At 42.9% G+C, this 16528-nt stretch overlaps 1 protein-coding gene across 2 annotated transcripts in view; it reads left to right on the top strand.

The window, feature by feature from the left end:
* Positions 1-16528, top strand: part of RBPMS (RNA binding protein, mRNA processing factor) — a 292730-nt gene that overhangs the window by 122872 nt on the left and 153330 nt on the right. The window lies entirely within an intron of this gene.

Genomic DNA, 16528 nt, shown 5'->3' with positions numbered 1-16528 from the left:
GGGGGGTGGATGTCATATAGGTTGGCATAAAATTATTGGAATTTGTCTGCTATTGCCTTGGTATCTAGTATTTGTTTATCCTGAACCTTGCATGAACATGGCAGGAATCCTGCTGTTTCTTTAATTGTCTAGCAAGTAATCTACCACATTTGTTCCCCTGTTCATAGTAGCGGTGTGCATAATATCGAATTTTATCCCTCGCCCTGCGAGTCTGCCAGTGGTCTGCCGTGTTTACATTGGCAGACTGCCATTTTGTCTCCACGGGGAGCGATTGCGGGTTCCTAGCGGACATTGCATCCGCCGGACCCGCTGATTGGCTTCCCCTGTGGCCAATCAGTGCGTATGCGTGCCTTAGTCCCCCTCCCCCTTAGGCCCCCCACACTACCTGTCTCACGAAGCGACGTACAGGTACGTCGTTTCGTGGGACAGAGCCGACCTGCTGCAGTATAAGCACGGTGTCTGGTCGACAAGTGGTTAATCATCCCTGTACTCGGTCATTGACTAGAGATATGAGTAGCTTGTGCTTGTCCTCGGTCCTCAGTCAGGTTTTGCAATCTGCATGATGGAATACTTGGAGAGGCTAATATTTCCATAAAGAATTTGGCTTTATTAGATTCTGTGAAATAAAACTGTCAAAGAAGGGATTTTTTTTCTTTGCTGAGGATAAGAGTACATTTTCTGCTCTAGAGGTATAATCAATGTTATCAGTAACTCATTTCATCATTCTGGTGGAATTTTTTTTTCATTTTCATGGAAAATTACACTTAAGTACATACCAGCAACTTAAAATGAACAATAAAGAAAATACATGTCATACTGGTTCTACTATGAAGGAGCATTCATACCCTCTCATTACTGTCTCAAAAGTGTATACATGGTACTTTCAATTGTACAAGATTTCATTCCTGAGAGCTTCCATATTTGTTCCAGTCTATAAGTCAGAGGTTTTTCTTGTCAGGGATGTTTATGCACGACTAATTGCAACTTGCTCCATAGGATTAACATACATTTTTTTTTTTTAACCATGCATAACAAAAAAGAAGGATAGCAGATGTGAATTTATGAATACTTTAAACTCTCCAGCAGTATTTCTCAATAGTAGGAAAATATTTGCCAAAATAAGCATTAGGATCATTTTTACTAAAAATGCACATGATCTTGACATACGAGGAAATAAAAAAAATTCCCAGCACACTTACCAGCTGGCCAGCAATAAAAAAAAAAAAAATATATATACTGTATTTTCTGGCGTATAAGACTACTTTTGAACCTCAAAAAAATCCCCCAAAAATGGGGGGTCATCTTATACGCCGAGTATAATATCTCCAAGGTAACCTAAGTATAAGTATTACCGGTAGATGAAAATTAGGGGGGTCGTCTAATACACCCAGTCGTCTTATATGCCGGAAAATACGGTATATAAATAATCGAACAATTTGCATTAAAAACAGACAACGTTTGAAAATACTGTATATGTACCACTTCAAGGCTCCTTTTTATACTGTGGTACAAACTCTAATCAGTGCAATTTCCAGATATTTGTTAAGCCTGGTACACATGATGAGATTATAGGATAAGTGATCGTCCGTTTTTTTTTTTTTTTTCTTTTTTGCATGCTGGTCTCCATTTTGAAAATGTCAGGATTCTGTGCAGGCCAGTCAAGTTCCTCCTCCAAGGTCTTTATGGACCTTGCTTTGTGCACTGGTGGGCAGTCATGTTGGAACAGGAAAGTCCAGCTTAAAACGGTTTCCACAAAGTTGGGAGCATAAAATTGTTCAAAATGTCTTGGTATGCTGACCCCTTAAGAGTTATATTCACTGGAATGAAGGGGCCACACTCAAACCCTAAAAAACAACCCCACACCATAATTCCCCCTCCACCAAATTATTTGCACCAGTGCACACAGCAAGGTCCATAAAGACATGGATGATCAAATTTGGGGTGCAGGAACTTAATGGGACTGCACTGGATCCTGACATCAACCCAATAGAACACCTTTGGGATGAATTAGGTGTCCTTTTATGAACGGGTGAATTTTTTTCTCCGTTGGCTTCTCTACAGTTCTCCGGGGAAAATGATCACATCTGGCACCCATTTTATGAATCGGAGAACTTCAGTTCGCCCAGGGTGATCAGAGGAGAACAGTTTTCTCGGAGATCTGTGTAGAAGTCAATGGAGCGTCTGTAATCTCGTGAGACAAAGCGAGATTACAGTAGTATGAAAATCCCTCGCGCGCTTTAACAAGCAGAGATAAATTATCACTGCTGAGTACAGGAGGTTATAAATAATAGTCCCCTTACATAAATATATATATATATACACTGAATACACACACACATACATTGTATATATATATATACACATTAAATAGATATCTACGTGTATGTGTGTATATATATACATGTATATATATACATAAATATGGCAGGGGGACATGATTACTGTGTTGGGGGGTCTGAACGAGGAAGAAGGAAGTCCATAATCTTCCTTTTTCCCCCTCAGTTCTCCCCCGATTCTGTCTTCACTCCCCGCTTCACAAGCTCCAGGCTGGTGAACCCAGGAGTGTGAATTCTGACCCAGATCGCCAGTGAAGTGCAGAGATCGCAGCTTCATAGCCTGGCCATTTCTGTGTCTGTCAATGACAGATTCACGTGTGAAGAGATGATCAGCGGAGAACATGTTCTCCCCCGATCATCTCTGTTTCATAAACCAATAAAGATCAGAAATGAGCTGCGATCAGCAGGATCACTGCTCATCTCCGTTTCATAAAAGGACACCTTAGAGCGGAGACTGTGAGCCAGGCCTTCTCTCCAACATCAGTGCCTGACGTCACAAATGCGCTTCTGGAAGAATGGTCAAACGTTCCCATAGACACAGTCCTAAACCTTGTGGACAGCCTTCTCAGAAGAGTTAGGGCTGTTATAGCGGCAAAGGGTGGGCCAACTCAATATTGAACTCTATGTACTAAGACTGGGATGCCATAAAAGTTCATGTGCATGTAAAGGCAGGCATCCCAATACTTTTGGTAATATAGTGTATACATAGTAAGATTGGGGTAATTAAACTCAAGCAGTAGGTGTATTTACAATGAGTTGCGCAAGACCAAACTGTATTTTAGGGCATGTCAGCCCTTTTATATAAAAGCAAGTCAAAGTTCATACAGATAGGTCTTCCCATGCAGGGGATTCTCACCATCACTCTGAAAACATAACTCTCTTGTAGCAGCTATACTACTCCGAGTACTTCTGCAGGGTCTTCCTGACCATCAAACACCCTGACCATTAAACACATCCCAGTGTTATTCACAGACACGGTACTTTAGCTCTGGGTCTCTCCATGCAGCTCCCTAGCTGCGCTTGTCCCTCCTGGACATTCTCTCAGGCTTCGGCCTTGGTCTGTCTTAACCTCGATGGTTGAGCACCTGACCAGCCCTCACAGCTCCCTTGTCACACACTGACCTCCTCAAGGGGGTGGAGCCCTGAGCTCTAATTCTGGCTCCAATATGAAGCCAGCGCATTCCTGAGCCATTCATATGCCTGCTTCTCCCAAAATCTCCATGCTTTATTTTGTTAAGAAATCACAAAAAAAAAAGTTTAAGTCTTGTGCGTGTGCGGGGTTCGCATGTAATGTCGGAGCGCACTGCTCCAACATTACATGCGATCGGCTGTGCGGTGCGAGTTTAGCCATACAGTTTGTATGGCTAAATTCGCACCGCAGCCGCAGCAAACACGCACAGGGACCCTTTTTTGCAGCCGCATCAGGATCGGATCGCACAGCGGTTCACACTTGTGTGATCCGATCCTGTGCGAACTGCACGATCACACTGCGATATGCGATCAAACTGGGGGTGTCGTTAACATTACATTGACACCCCCAGCGTATCGCATATGGCAGTGTGAACTGCCGGGGGTGCGTGTGCGATGCGGGAACAGACTGCGGATTCGCAGCCTCCCCGCATCGCATAAATGTGAACCGAGGCTAAAAGAGTCTTTTTTTGGACAAATTAAAATAAAATACTGAAAATATTAGAAACAACCCATTTCAATTTTCTCCACGTATTTTAAGAATATGATTTTACTTGTATACATTTATCTTTCAAAAGTTTGGAACAATTAACATCTAATTAAATATAGTTAAAACCATGTTATCCAATTATAAAAATTGTTTATTTGTTCCTTTTTCCACTTCCTCTTTGTAACTTAGATACTGTGGCTTCGACTTTTGCATTACTAACATGCAAATATTATAAGGATGTTTCTTTTTTGTTATGCGATTTAAGATGTGAAGAACCACATTGATTTAAAGAAGTATGAAAGTATCCTGCAACAGCAAAAAAAAAAAAAAAAAAATTGTTCAATCCCTTTTGAGAACTAGCATCAAAAGGTATAGCATTTAAGGACTCTGCTGCTCGCTTGTATTCATTTTAAGGGCTTTTCCTGCCCATTTTTATTAAAAGAAAGTTCAGTAAACACAAATATAGATTTCCCTCACAGGGGTTTTCAGCATTTCTTCTCCTTCAACATAAACAACCTTCAGCCCTTCTGGCTTGCACTATACCGCTCTGGCCTTATGCCTCGTACACACGTGCAGATTGTCGGCCGAAAAGCTTCGGCCGACGACCGATCGGCCGATTGTAGGCTTGTTAGTATGATGCTTCCGACAGCCGACAGCGCACTTTCGGCCGAACAGAATCTGTCGTGCAAGCATTAAAATTTTTGTATGCCGACACCAGAGCGGCCGATTGTGCGTCAGTCAATACAGAATTCGGCCGACAGACAGCAGATTTGCAAGACTGGGCATGCTCAGGGAAGAAAAAACACAGGGAAAGTTAACCATCACATGACATAACTTCTGCAGTCGGCGGACAAAATTCTTGTGCAGTCTTTTGCACTTTTCAACAGACACGACAGCCCGGGGACAAAAGACGGCCGATCGTTCGGCCGACGATCTGCACGTGTGTACGGGGCATTACACACGCAACGATTATCGGCCGACCGATCGGCCGTCTTTTGTCCAGTGTTGTTGTGTAGGTTGAAATGTGCTCTAGACTGCACACGAATTTTCTTGGCCAACAAAAACCAACTTCAGAAGTGATGTCATGTGCTGGTTTACTTTCCATGTGTTTTTTCTTCTCTGAGCATGCCCAGTCTTGTTCATCTGATTTTTGTCTGCCGAAATCTGTACTGACTGACGGAAAATCAGCTGTTCTGTTGACGGCCAACAAAAATTTTATAGCATGCACACCAAATTTTGTTCGGCCGAAAAGTCGGAGTCGGTTGTTGGAAGGATCATACTAACAAGCCGAAAATCGGCCGATCGGACATTGGCAGAAAATTCACGGCCAACAATCGTTGCGTGTGTACGAGGCATTACACTCCAGGCCTGTGTATGTCTCCTACAGACTGTTCACTGACCAACTGGCTGCACTGTCTCCTACATGGAGCCCTCCTGACTCCTGGGCCAGACCTCCTGTCTGCCGGAATGGAGCCCAGAACCATGGTCAGGTCATTACTAAAAGCCCAGGACACACCTGACCACTTAGTATGCTGGCTGTTCTGAATACGTGACCCAGGATTGGAGATTTCATCTCACCCGGATCACTTAGAAATCTCCAGGCTCCAGGTCCCAAAAAATACTTTAGAAAACAATGAGGAAACTGAAAAGTCAGTTTTCTCTGCATCAAGCAAACCCCCTGAAGCCCCTCAACCCACGTGGTTGAGAATTCTGTGTCAAAATCACTTTCTAGAGCCTGGCAGGGCAACGCTTTACCACACCCTCTAAAACAGACATTGTTACTGTCAACATTAGACAGTACACTTCATGCAATTTCCTTTAACCACTTTACCGCTGCTCACTAGAACTCTACTGTGGCAAAGTGGCTCTTGTAGGTCTGACGACGTAGACCTACGTCAGCAGACACTCCCCCTTCTCGGCGGCACGCGCGGCGCCGGAGGCTCGCTCCCGCTGTATTCAGTCACAGTGGGAGGCGGGCCAGGGGAGGAGCGGCGGTGATCACCCCCGCTCTTCCCCGATCATCGGGGAATCGAGTGTGGAGATCCGCACGCTTGTGTAAACCGAGCGGGCGGATCTCCTAAGTGACAGGCAGGGTCAGATTGCAGGGTTCAGCATAGCTGAACCTGCGATCTGTCCCTGTGTCACTCAGTCACCTCCCCCCAAACACATCAGTAAGCACCAGGCATACATTAACCCCTCCTTCTCCAATAAAATTAAACCCTTCCCTGCCAGTGTCATTTTTACAGTAACAGTGCATATTTATAGCACTAATTACTGTAGTAATGTCACTGGTAACCCCAAAAGTGTCAAAAATGTCAGTCAAGGGTCCGATCTGTCTGCCGCAATGTCGCAGTCCCGCAAAAAAAATCACAGATCCTTGCCATTACTCGTTTAAAAAAAAAAACACCAAAAATGACAGAAATCTTTCCCTTAGTTAGTAAACGCAATAACTTTTGCGCAAACCAAACAAAATACGCTTAGTTCGATTTTTTTACCAAAAATATGTAGCAGAAAACAAATTGGCCTAAAATTATAAAAAAAATTAGATTTTTCCATTTTTCTTGGGGGGAAATTCATATAAAAAAATGTGAAAAATATTGTTATTTTTTCAAAATTGTCGCTATTTTTTTGTTTATAGCGCAAAAGTAAAAATCGCACAGGTGATCAAATACCACCAAAAGAAAGCTCTGTTTGTGGGAAAAAAAGGACGTAAATTTCGTTTGGGTATAACGTTGCATGACCGCGCAAATGTCAGTTATAGTCGCACAGTGCCGAATCGCAAAAAGTGGCCCAGACGTAAGACAGCAAAATCCTCCGGTGGTAAAGTGGTTAAATCACCACAGCAAAGTATTCTTTGGTAATTCCAAGGTTGGTAGATGCCCATTGGCCAATATCATTTTATTTAGTTATGTGTCTTGTTCCACTCAAGGATCCTGTCCCAGAAAGTGGTGTTTGGAATATCTCAAATGATGTGACATCAATTCTGGCAGGGTGGTTCTATGGGTCTGTGCCAACGGGATTTTGTTTGCATTCAAACCACTGCCCTCCCCATACAAGTTAAAGGGAATGCAAAAGCAGCTATAGGCTTCTTTCACACGGTCCGCCTCCGCAGGCGGATCCGTGTTGCTCAGCGGGGATCAATCCGCGATCCCCGCTGAGCCGGGCGGATGACAGCTCCGTCTCCGCTTGCAGAGCGGAGAGGGAGGTGTCTAAGCACTCTAGAACAGTGGTTCTTAACCTGGGTTCGATCGAACCCCAGGGGTTCGGTGAGTCAATCTCGCGGGTTCGGCGGAGGTCAAGACACACACCCGACTCATATGATTCATTATTATGTTTTTGGTGAAAATCATGTTTTAAATGGTTTTGTTCTTTGTTCTTAATGGTTTTGTTCTTTAATGGTTTTGTTCATCTTGTGCACCTATGTATAAATATATACGTATGTTTTTAATTTGAAAAAATCATATTTTATTTTTCCAATTAAGGGTTCGGTGAATGCGCATATGAAACTGGTGGGGTTCAGTACCTCCAACAAGGTTCAGAACCACTGCTCTAGAAGCATGTCACTAAATATGCCTTTAGTGACATCGATTTTGTGATATTTGTAAATCCTTACATTTGTGTGCATTGACAAATGCCTAGGAGAAATGTCAGTTTGCTAAAATTTGATCCTGACTTTTCTTTTTAAACCCACATTTACGCAAAAAAATGTTTTAAAAAATTAGCACAAGGGGCATTACAGTACTTATAGTCGATGTAATGTGTCCCTTGTGCCACCGCTGCTGCTTTAGTTGAAAATTTTCATTCTCTGACCCCCCACCCAGCAGTGGTAATCTTCTGGTGCAATGGAGGTTTATAGCTCTGAGGGAACTGTCATATGCATCTATTCATCGAAGCTGTGCTATAGCTTCTATGAATGAATAATGATGTATGAATGGAGCACAGGCAGATGAATGAAATGCTTAATACATAGGAACTATGTTTACAGCTTCTGTGAATGGAAGAGGGGGGGAGAGCAGGCATCGTTGGTATTCTTGATGAGTGCAGAGGACATGTCCCTCTGCTCTATTAATCCCACATCAAAAGATTACTGCTGCAGGGGTAGGGGATGGATTGAAAAGTTGGAAAATGTCAACTAAAGCAGCAGCCAGCAGAACAAGGGACATATAAGTAATGCTGCTTGTGCTGTTTTTTTTTTTTTTTTCTTTTTTTTTTTTTACAAAACATGGGCTTTAAAGATACATGCTTGTGCTACTGGCCACTAATAGAACACATAAGCATAAATGGGGGAAACTTCAAACACGCTGTATTCATGTAACTGAAATAATTGGTTTGGTTGTCTGGAATGACTGACTTTTTTTTTCCGCTGTAATCAAAAACAGCTTAATACATTGATCTTGATGGCCTTCATGTGACAGACATGGGCAGAACTCCTCTGGGCAGAACTAGCTGAATATTGGCATGGAATTAGTCATGCATTAAATATATGAGTTTTATAGGCTTGGCACAGCTGGGCTTCATTGTTCTTACAGGCTTGTGGGGAAAATTATAGTGAAGCCAGATAGTATGATTGCCCGAAAAGTTATTGGATTTTTTTGGATTCTGTGACATTTATTGAATATTATGAGATATTTGTTTGCAATATATACAGTGTAGATATGTACATGCCAAGGATAAAGTAATAATTATGACTATAATTAAATCCTAAAAACATAGGATTGGTACCGCTGAGCCTTTTGACTTGCTGCTTTATAGGGCTTTTATGGAAACCTACAGCAAAACAGACAGCTAAATGGGCAGTTGGAATATACAATATTTTATGTGACTTGTATTACCTGCCAAAGATCTGTAGTTCTTTTTAATCTTTTCATTTTTTAGTCTTGATTGAATGGTGCTTGTGTGTCCAATGTCCAATGTGTAAGCTGGAATCAGAGGTAACATGAGCATACTGCAAAGCTAAACCTAGAAACTGGGAGGACATATTCCTGCCTATTCCATCTAGCTAAACTTAATTATAGGTTTTGGCAGGTGAAACATTTCAGGTGTATTTGCTGAAAGTACAATGGATGAATACACAACTGTAGAGTGCAAAATTAGGTGTAGCTGTTCATGGTAACCAATCAGCTTCTAACTTCAGCTTGTTCAATTAGGCAAGGAAAAATAAGTGAGTGCCTAAAGGTCCCTGCAGCCAGCACTCAAGGTGTCGCCACAAACATTGTGTACAAAAATAAAACAAAAACAAAGTGCAGCACTAGTGTTCAGTAAAGCCCCGTACACACGTACCGAATGTCGGCCGAACGATCGGCCGTCTTTTGTCCGGTGCTGTCCTGTCGGCTGAAAAGTGCTAAAGACTGCACACGAATTTTGTTGACCAACAACAGCCGACTGCAGAAGTGATGCCATGTGATGGTTAACTTTCCGTGTGTTTTTTCTTCTCTGAGCATGCCCAGTCTTGCTCATCTGCTGTTAGTCGGCCGAATTCTGTACTGACTGGCGAACAATCGGCCGTTCTGGTGACGGCCAACAAAAATTTTATAGCCTGCACACCCGATTCTGGTCGGCCGAAAAGTCGCAGTCGGTTGTTGGAAGCATCATACTAACAAGCCGACAATCGGCCGATCGTTCAGCGGCCAAATATTTACGGCCGACAATCGCTACGTGTGTACGGGCCTTAACTTTCCAAAAAGTCAGTTAATGATCCATTCACACTTGTGCGACTTGTCAGGCAAATTTGGATATCAAAGTTGCATGACAAGTCATTCCCCATGTTTTCCAATGATAACCATTCATGCGCGACTTAAAGTTACAGCAACTTCAAAGTAGTTCATGCACTACTTTGGTCTGACTTTCATGCAACTTGAGGGCCATAGACTTCAATGTTAACCCTCAGAAGTTGCATGAAAGTTGTACCTGAATGTTATACAATGCAACTTGTGTGCAACAGTTGTCCATTATCACTGATCAAAGCCAAAGTCATATCCAAGTTGCACCCTTACAAAATTGTGTTAAAGTTGCACTCCAAAGTCAGCGCAACTTTGAAGTCGTACAAGTGTGAATGGAGCCTATAGTCCAATAAAAAACTGAAGATCCTCCAGATCAAAAGAAAAATCCACCCTGTGCAGTAAAAAAAGACAGTGTTGACGCTTCACTCTTCTTAAATACTCACCAGAAATTGGTCAAATATATGCACATACAACAAGCACTATGTGGATATCCACCATGTCCCAAAAAATGTTGTGATCACTCCTCCACCATATATGCACTAACCAGAGGTACAAAAAGTGTATGCATATCATGACACGCTTGCATTTGAATGTTTCACCTTGTCTCCAAAATATCACAATGAATTCAAGATGCTAAAAAAAAAAAGCTAACCGCACAGAGCCAGAAATACTATATATAGTGTCGAATTTATTGAACTTGGTTTAAAAATAAATGCATAAAAGGCTGCAGGGAGGGGCCTTACATGATGAAGTCATGCCACCATTTATGGTTCCGGGGACGGCAGCCACCTTAATACGTTCGGCCGGGATTGTTATATTTATGCTGAAGGTGTATGTGCTGCAGCCTTTGATATATTTATTTTTACCCCTGCTCTTACAATCTCTGACCAATAGAATCCATTAACACTCAGACACTTAACGCATTTAAAACGCAACTAAACACATGTGCAATATGTGGGTTTAGGTGTGTTTTTAATTAGCTTTTCCCCTGCCAGGAGTTCTGATGTTAAGAGGAGAAAAGCAAACACCCTATGTGCATGAAGCCCAGGGGACTGGAGGGGCCCAGTGCCTCCTGCTTAAAATGAATCTACCTTGTCTGGCCATGGGCTTGGAAGACAGAGAATATGCGGTGTCTGTGTCCCTTGGGAGTTGGTCTCCCCATGGGTGCTCTTAGTAACACTTGGGATTGGACACTCCACTGTGTGAAAAGGCACATAGACACATCACTTTTTCTGCACTGTACCTCATTGGGCTAGGTCTTTTGGCTAAGTACGGGACAATTTTTGTTACCAGGCCTCAGGACCTAGCCAGTGCACTTGTCAGTTTGCACTTTTGTCTGTGTTTCTTATTCTCCCTGGATGGAGAGTGTGGGTCCTCGGCCTATTCTGAAGCCAAGGGCTAAGATGCATGGCCATCAGGTTCCTTCCTCCCCTGAACCGGGTGGTCTCTCTTCTTTTCCTCGTTGGTTGGCTTTGGCTGACCATGAGGAAAGGGGTCTGCTAGGCCTTTTGGCTAGGTGGACCAATTTGAGCCTTTCCCCCATCAGGAGCCTTATGCCTCAGGGGTCAGGGTAAGGACCTACTCCTTCAGTGGGTGGACAAGAGACACACCCTTTAGTGCACTTTTTTGTGTGTGTTTTTCACATGCGCTTTTTTGTACACTTAGGTGTTTTGTTTTTGTGCACCGATGCAGATGAAAAAAAACTGTTATAGCACACTAAACCTTTTATCCAACCCTAAATGATTGCATTCATTATTTTCAAAAGCCAATATAAATGAATGGCAGTGGTGAAAGAATACTTTAACCGGCCATTTTTGTATGTTAGTTCTTCATAGTCCATGTAGCAGGGGGAGTGAAGTGTAGGTGTGTCATTTGCCCATATACTTTGCCCCCCTTTCTCACATCAAAAAGTTGTGCGATATAAGAATACTCAGTACAAGGGAGATGATATTCGATGTATGATATATATTTTTGTGATTACACTCCAAGCTATTGTTACAAACTTCACTGAGTGCTTAGCTAGCCCCTACAAGCATAAACCATATGCAGGTGTTCAACAGAGGTTAGATATACCTGCTTTACCATGGTCATTAAGGGTCCATGCACACTGGGCTTAAAAAAAACTGCTTCTACGGGAGTTTTGCGTTTTGCCTGTAGAAGCAGCTCAATGTTATCCTATGTGTCCATGTACATTAGGACGTTTAGAGGCATATATTAAGCTCAGCATTTAGAGACAGAAAAAAACCCTTTGGTTTGCGTTTTTGAGAGGAGTTTTCTGGCAGAAAAAAAAGATGCTAAACCCTTCTAAAAGCCTATATGAAAACGCTCTATGTGAGCATTTTATTCTGCTAAAAGAACTGGCTTTTTTGTAAGCCCAGAATGTATGGACCCTAAAGCTGGACTTTGTGATAAACAAATATTGCCTAAATACAAGAGTCATGTATTCTTCCTGGAATCTTGCTGTGCTTTGTACTGTAAATTTCTTTCAGATTTGTGCAGTAATCCAGTATGAAAAAGACCAGTTGCTTCTCCACTCTATCCTCAAGCAGGGTGACTGGTCTTGTCTCCGCCCCTTACTGTAGTTTTCTGCAGGCAGCCTGTGGTTAGTGGTGCCTTCTGGGTTCCTCCCACAGCTCCAGGCTATGTACAATACAGTGATTATGTCAAAGTGAATTTATATCCATTGTGGCTATTGCGGAATAACTATAATTAAACGTTTTTGTGCACATGGTTCATCATGAACTATTTCCATGGTGGCTCAGAGCAAAGGCAGTTTACATATCGGTATGGTCATACTTGTAAATGTACTCTTCCATTTGGACCTAGTTTAAATATACTTGCCTAGGGTTTACATTCTCCCTCCGTTTGGGACTCTGGGTAAAAGTTGTTGGTGGCATAAAAGAAGGTACAGGCTACCCTTCTGTTTTTTTTTTACAAAACAGAATGTTCCTTTATTAAACCAAAGAAACGGTAGACAATTAACAGAATGAACTGATTAAAAAAAAAAATCAGAGTACCGGACAATAGACAAAGATTATCAATAAGCATCGACAACATGAGTTTACCAGATACATCTTACACATATGTTGCTCACCAGTATATAGTGCGTGCAACACATATTATCCACTTGCCGACTGCCGCACGACTATATACTGCGGCAGTCAGCCTCTCCTGGGCAAAGTGACGTATGGGTACGTCACTCGCCCACGAGCCTGTTGGGGGGCGAGCGCGCGCCGCCGGCGCGCTCACGCCCCCGCTCGTTCCCTGCCTTTCCCGCACGTGTGACCGGCGGCTCCGATGTCCGCCGACCACTCGCGATCTCACTCAGGAGATGGAGAAAGACAGACGGCTGATGTAAACACAGCCGTCTGTCATTCTCCCTTAGATTATCATTGAGGCTCATGAAGGGAACCACCTGCAGGCACACCATTGCATTAGCCCACGAGAGCGTAAACCACCACCGGACTGTTACAAGGACAGATGCCTAGTAATATGTATGGTAGTCCAGTAATGCCAGTCCCCCACACCACACGGGAAGGAACAGAGTCGATCTTGCCAACCGAGGGAGAGCGCTCCCCCAAATTAAGGTTCCCACACATCTGTCTATTCCTAAAAAAAGAATTGGGTATCCATATAGGGCAGTTAGGAAAAATATAAAGGAATTTGGGGAGAAAAATAATTTTAAGGAGGTTGATTCTGCCCATGAGATTCAAGGGTAGGGAGGCCCATGAGGTACATTTGGACTGTAGTTGTGAAAGTAATGGAGCTAGGTTAGAATCAGTGAAACTCTTAAGGTCCCTCCCTACATTGATACCCTAGTACCGAAATTGATGTACCCAAACCAAGGGGGTGGCATATTTGACTTGGCCCAATTTATACTCGAGAATCTTCCAAACTCATTAAATAGATCCAGGGCAGCCTGTAGGGAGGAGTAAGCGTCGTGAATATATAGGAGTGCATCATTTGCGTAAAGAGATATCTTTTCTACTAAGGCACCGATCTGCAGAACTTCAACCGCAGGAGACCCCCGAATGAGAATGGCCAATGGCTCCAGGGCGTGAGCAAAAAGGGATGAAGACAAAGGGCATACCTGGCGGGTCCCTCTCTGCAATGGGAAGGACACAGACAATCTATTATTATAAATCAATTAGTCCGGACCCAAATTCTGGGAGCTCGGTATAACATCCCAACCCACTGAAGGAAAATGGGTCCAAAACCAAATCGGCGTAAAACCTCCAACCAAATCCCCTGTTCCAATGCTTCTAATGCCTTTTCCACATTGAGAGAGGCAATGACTCTTCATCACCCATTGTTGTTGGGAGGTTTAGGAAAAGGCATCTGAGATTGAAGTCGGTACCCTTCCCAGACATGAAACAAGTTTGATCAACATGAATTAGCTCTTCAAGCACCATGGAGAGCCGATTAGCCAGGATTTTTTGACAAAATCTTGGCATCTACATTTTTCAGGGTCCTTTTCTGGTTTGGGCACCAAAACTACTACCCCTTTAGCCATTGGGCAGGAAAAGAGTCAATACAGTATAAACAGAAACAAAGGTAATATCAGCGCAAGTGGATAATAAATTACATTAAAAGCAGCTGTACTCTCAGGTCAAAAAACAACACCCGTCTAAAAGTCTTTATATAAAATAGAGCAGCGCTGGGGAATAAAGATGATATAGAAAAACAGCTTCAGTAGTAGGAGAACCAATAGTCCATGCAATGCCCATGAGGTAAAGGTGACACACACTTTCTGATTGAAGAGACAGGTGCTCTTTGTGCAATCACGACCACCACCTTATGAAATGGCCTCTCACCTTAAACCTACTTGTACTAGGCGTATACAATCGAGCAATCATGGAACGGTCATCCCCTTAAAAGACTCAATGGATCAGCCTCACTCTCATACTCCACAGCACCAAAGCCAACAGTATTCCTGGGTAAGCTCAGAACGGCAGCTCCACTCATGACCATGTAATGGGGAACATAAAACCGGGCAAGCCCATAGTGTGATACTGACAAAACTTTAATAATAAAGTGCATGAAAGACAGCCTCTTACTTTGTAGTAGATAAAAATCAGCATAGAATGTCACAACGATGCCGGCGGGTCCTGCAGACACCTCGCCGGGTTCCAGACAACAGCGGGTGACGCCCTACCCCCACGTAAACTCTCTTTCTGTGGGGTGAAAGTGAAGCCATACATCGGTAAGGGTGAACGTATTTACCCTATGAGTTAAGCCAGGAGACCAGTGTGAGGTAGAGTGGAGCCTGTCCAGATCCGGGCAAGGGATCAAATTGAAGTCACCCAGTAACAATACCTCCTCAACCCTGTAATTAATAACAATCTGCATGATAGTGGAAAGCATTGAGACGTCCGCCGGAGGCAGTAAATACACCCCGACTAGTACCAAGTGGAATTAAGCTATCAGAGCATGCAAAACCATATAGCAGCCCCCTGGGTCCATCTTGATATCTAGCAGTTGAAAAGGGAGCAATCTGTGCACCAGGACACTGACCCCCCTGGAGTAGCTGGAGTACATTGCATAGTAGTGGGAACCCACCCAAGCCTGTTTAAGCCCTAAGATGTGGGAGCCTAGGAGATGAGTCTCCTGCAACATAAATATCTGGGGAGAGAATTTGCGTAGAAAATTAAAAACCAGAGACCTCTTCACAGCGACTTTAACCCTCTCACATTCCAGGGCACTATGGAGATCTTAGCCATGATAGAGAAGGAAAATAACTGAGTGTGAAGAGAAGGGGCACGTACTCCAGCACTCCAAGGAACACTAAATCGCACCCCCACAGCAATATCATCATGTGCACAGAGAGGAGCAAACCATGTCATAAAGGTAATGCATGTAAACAGTCAAATTGCTGAATTTGACCACCTGTAACAAGGGTCAAATATTTCTGGTGAGCAGTTTGTGCATGTGTTTGTCGGTGGATCAAGGGATACACACTCACTGGTGCACATTATCTGCTTGTCGTAGGGGAGTTTTTTGAACACTCATTTGGCTTATTGTTTTTACCTATAGGGGACTTTTTTGAGCACAGTGTTCATTTATTTACTTATTTACTCACATTAGAGCGTGTTTTTTTTATTTCTTTTATACCAGAGAGTAAAACATATTGTTTCATTTAGAGCCAAGGAAGTTGTCATCTTAGCCTCTGTTTGATCTGCAGCTGCCATGATGTTGCACGTGATCAGTTATGACACCAGCCATTTGGTGGCTTGACAGTTCCTTTGAGAGAACAAGCAACTGTCCGTGAGAGCTATTATTCATGGCATGCCTTAAATGTAACTGTCTGGGGAAATAAATAAATTAATGAGCTTGGTTCCACTTTAACGCAGAACTGAACTCTCTCAATCAACATTGACTATTGGTAATCCTTATGCTTCTAGCATTAGTAAATAAATAAGAACATTTAGGAAAGTATTAACTAGTTTTAAATGTTTTTATTTTATTTCTTCAGTTACTTCCTTGTTTCCATACCTAGGCAAATGATGTCATACATCCCAGTAGTCTTCAGGAGGGGAGGAGAGGTTTTCACAGCTAAGCACACCCTCCTGCATGTATGCCTGAGCTATTTCAAATGGATTCCAGGAAGTAAACACTACATAAATCATGTTCCCTTTCTCAAGATGGCCATGGCCAGAAATGTTAGAGGGGTGTTTTTCAAGGTGATTTTTCAACAAAATAAAACACAGGGCCATGGATGGATGGATGGGTTCGCTTTGAACCTGAAAAATTTAGAATTAGAATTTTTGGTTTGTGGTGCTCAATCTCAGTGTAGT

The sequence above is a fragment of the Pelophylax lessonae genome (genome assembly GCF_965119305.1).
Source record: "Pelophylax lessonae genome assembly, chromosome: 1".
Taxonomy (NCBI): domain Eukaryota; kingdom Metazoa; phylum Chordata; class Amphibia; order Anura; family Ranidae; genus Pelophylax; species Pelophylax lessonae.
This window is presented reverse-complemented; position numbering and strand designations above follow the sequence as displayed.